A 4,404-nucleotide genomic window follows, 5' to 3' on the forward strand; every position below is an offset into this window, starting at 1 on the left:
TAGCACTTACCTCCCAGGGACTGTTGTAAGGATAAAATGAGATATTTGTAAAGCACTGTGCATATTTTTAAATGTTATATAAATGCTAGTTGTTACTGTTATCATTAATGTTATCTCCATATTGCAACCAAACTGTCTCATATGCTATTCTCTGCACCTGACACTCCATCTCCCTCCTTGGTGCCTGATATACTTGTCCCCTATCCTCGTCAACTCTGCTTTTTAGAATTCCTGTTTCCCTTCAAGGCTCAACTAAGGTGCTACCTCTTTCATGAAGCTTTTCCTGATCTGTCCAGTTGTTACTAATCTGCCTCCCTCCTTTCCCCAAATTACTTTTTTTTTAATTTTATCTTGACTTCTCTGTTTTGGTTTTTGCTAGCATAATGAAAGTTTCTTGAGGACAGACAGGGACTCCTTCATTTTTGGTTTTGTATCTCCCCATTCTAACAGTGGCACACACACAGAAGGTGTTTAATACTGCTTAGTAAATACTTGCTGAACTGAATTGGAGCGTGCCTATAGTGAGTTTATTTCAGATTCTACATGAGACCCATGCAACAATGCCAATTCATGTTTCCAATGAGGAATCTCATTAAGAATGGACAAGTCCTGCAGTGATGATTTCACTCTTTCTCTCCAAAAGTCCTACAGTGTTTTTGCGTCTTCAAGAGTCAATTTGTCAGTCAATCAATAAGTATTTGCTTCCTGGCACAACTATGTGTCAGGTACTGTTCTAGGCACTGGGGATGCAAGCACAAAGAATGAAGCCATGCTTACTTTTAAGGAGTTTAACATCAAATCATGGTGTCAACAAGTAATATAAAAATATATACAGTAAGAGACAGGGGAGGAAGAGTGGTGGCCGCAGGGATGGGACCCCAGCAGGATATTTGAATCTACCTTCTAGCTGTGCTTGTTCTGTGGATCTGGGGGATCTGAGGAAACGGGTTTGGAAAGATGAGCCCTTAGAAAGAGAAAATCCAAAGGATGGATACAAGGAAGAGATAGATGCTATCAAAGCCAAGAAAAATGAGTTCTTTTACCAACATCTGTGAGACCAAATAAGCACGAAAACTGCCTGAGGAAAGATATCAGCGTTATAAAGTCCAATCCTACTTGCATCAGTTTTACGAGGACTGCGTAGCTTCCATTTGGGAGCATGGGGATGATTTTCTGATCCTGAGATCACTTAATAGGTAGAGCTCCATTCTCTGGAAGGTCGGACTTATCTCTGGCACAGACTTCTTGATCTTAGGAGTAATTTCTGACAGTGGGCTTTTCTATGTCCCTCGAAATCAGTGTCTTTGGAGAACGACATTTTGTAATGATGGATTCCCAAGCCATAGAGTTTAATAGGGCACGAGGCATCTGTAAAATGTCAGGAGCCCTTTTATTTTCTACTGGAGGGAAGACCATGGCCACCTGTCTATTGATGTCTGCTTTTGCAAAAAGCTACCCCAAAGAAGAAAAATGCCTTCAGCAGAAGTTCAAAGAGAGAATAGCAGGCATCAAAGTCCACGCCCAGCTCATCACAAAATCTCCAGGCTCAGGAGAAACCAAGATACCAAGGACAAACTAAGACGTCCAGAATTTATAACATTCAATCTTTATCAAAGACCTGAAACTTTATCCTACCTGCTTTTATAATTTAGACATAGCAGTTAAATGGGAGAACATCACTTCTGGTAATGGCAAGAATGTGGTTTGTCACATACCATTGGGCAGCAGCCAGCTCTGGGGGAAAGCAAAGCAGAACTCAGAGCCACTTGTTTTAGGCTTCAGAGAGCACATACATTTTTCTCTTTATGACATGTATTTCTCTTTACTAGATAGCTAGGTGGCACAGTGGATAGAGCACCAGGCCTGGAATCAGGAAGACCTGAGTTTAAATCTGGTCTAGACATTTACTAGACGTGTGACCCTGGACAAGTCACTTAACCCCGTTTGCTTCAGTTTCCTTATCTGTAAAATGAACTAGAGAAGGAAATGGTGAACCACTGCAGTATCTTTGCCAAGAAAATCCCAAATGGGGTCACAAAGAGCCAAACACAATGGAAACAACTGACCAACAGTTTCCCTTTACTAAACCAGGAGACCCCACAGAAATACTAGTTGCCATCCCATGACTTCACTGTCATTTTCTGTTTTCTTTGAAAGTGCTATGCAATTTTAGACCAACCTTACTAGTGGTTAGTGTACAACTAGAAAATAATATGGTCTGGTTCCAGTTTTTATTAGTTTTTCTCTAATTGTTTTTTGCTTAGTACTGTTTTAGTTCTATTCCCTATTGAACAGTGTAAGTTATTGTCAAGTACTATATTTATGAAAAAAAATGATTTTCCTTATTCTGGTCTACAGAATTACCTTTTAATTTTATTATTTAACATAAAACTCCTCATATTAAACTCAAATTTATCACCCTACCCTATGGATACTATATGCCCTTGGATTTTGTTTTTTTTTTTTTTGCAAAATGCTAAAAATCACCCAACTGAGGATCACTGGACAATATGACCAAAAAAAATTTAAGAATATTAGTATCTCTACATAGTATTGGGGAGGGAGCACAGTTGAAATGAAAAAATAAATAAGCAAAAAACAAAAATAAAAGCACTGTGTACTTACTAGAAATCAGGAAGTCGTTGTTATTGTTCAGTCATTTCAGTAGTGTTCGACCCTTCGTGACTCCATTTGAGGTTTTCTTGGCAAAAGTGCTGGAATGGCTTACCATTTCTTTCTCCAATTCACTTTATATGTGAGGAAACTGAGGGAAACTGTTAAGTGACTTTTCCAGTGTCACACAACTAGTAAGTGTCCAAGGCCAGATTTGAACTCAGGAAGAAGACTCCTAGCCTCGCACTCTGTCCACTACGGCGTCACCTAGATGGAGTTCTATTCCCTACTCTGACACTGATTTACTGGATAACTTTGGGCACTTCTCTAGGCCTCAGTACAATTCATCTAGAAAATGGTGGAACTGGACTAGATAATCTGTAAGGTCCTTTCCAGCTTTAAGTGATTGATTACTGCACACCACGTATGATTTGTTTTCCTCTTCCAAATATTTTGTTCTGATGTGTATATTCCACAGGCCAGCATCATTCTTTTGCATCTCGACTCATCGAAAGTCACAGATTTGAGGTTCATCTGTAACCTACATCCTGTTACGTTCTATTGACAAGATACCCTAATAATTGACTTTAGCTACTGAAAGAAGTTTAAATAACACTCTCATATTTTTATAAAGACTTCCTCCAATAAGCCTTCCTCTGTTTTCCTTCACAGGCAACAAATTTTCTTTTCCTTTCAAGGAAGTCATTTCCTCCCTTTGCACTTTAATTTTATCTATGGATTTAGATTGGGCTGTGAAATGGACGAGGTGACTGTGGTATCCTCTCAAAAATCTCAGCCAATTTATATTGCTATTTGTGAATGGATAAATAAAATATATGAAAGAGTTTGTATATATGTATTGTATATATCACATACATACAGCATAAATATAAAGTGAATGAATATACATACATGCATGTGTCTATGTGTATAAGCACATATGTGTATAGCTATGTATGCATGTATATGTGTGTGTGAATGTACATTCACAAGACAAAAAGTGTTTAAGGAATTTTAGGAGTGAAAAAATAAGCAATTGGGAGAATCAGGAAAGGCTTCATGCAGAAGATGATTGAAACATTTTAAAAGTCTCCACATGGATCATATTGTCTACTATTTCAAAGAAGTAAAACGATCGTATTTTAATGCCAGAGACATAGACAAGTTTGTGAAATTTCCCAACTTCAGGGGCCTGAGGTTCTTAACTTTCATTACGAGGACCTGTGGACATCAAACAATATAAGCCCATCTAGCTAATAGCCTCGAGAAAAGAATAAAATCTTCTATGCTACATTAATAATCGATTCTCCTGCTATAATGATGCCACTGTCTCTTTAAGGCTAGATTTTAGAATATTCTCATATTGTAGAGTTGTAGAGACTCCCTGGGCACAACTCAGTACTCTTTATGTATCAGGGTCTTGGAATATATAGAACGTCTTGACTTGATAAAAAAAATGCATACTTTTTTATAAAGAAGGAAAAGTTGGTGAATATGACACATTGGAATACTGATATAGATACAAACATAGATATACACACATATATAATATATACAAATATATACATATATATGTGTGTATATATATATGCATGTGTGTGTATGTGTGTATATATATATATATATATATATACATAGAGAGAGAGAGAGAGAGAGAGAGAGAGAGAGAGAGAAAGAGGATCCTTTTTATATTAGAAATTGGAATTGGGCCTGTGATTCTATTACCATAGGCAATTCTCAGGTGAGGAAAGTCCTTCTACCAACCAATGTAAGTCAGCAATTTCTCTGCAA

The 4,404-nt window shown here is 37.5% G+C and overlaps 1 pseudogene; it reads left to right on the forward strand.

Moving 5' to 3' along the window:
* The first annotated feature begins 1,029 nt into the window (after positions 1 to 1,029).
* Positions 1,030 to 1,597, forward strand: LOC114044325 (annotated as a pseudogene).
* Positions 1,598 to 4,404: the final 2,807 nt, after the last annotated feature.

This window comes from Vombatus ursinus, unplaced genomic scaffold (genome assembly GCF_900497805.2).
Source record: "Vombatus ursinus unplaced genomic scaffold, bare-nosed wombat genome assembly UNPS02014773.1, whole genome shotgun sequence".
Lineage (NCBI taxonomy): Eukaryota > Metazoa > Chordata > Mammalia > Diprotodontia > Vombatidae > Vombatus > Vombatus ursinus.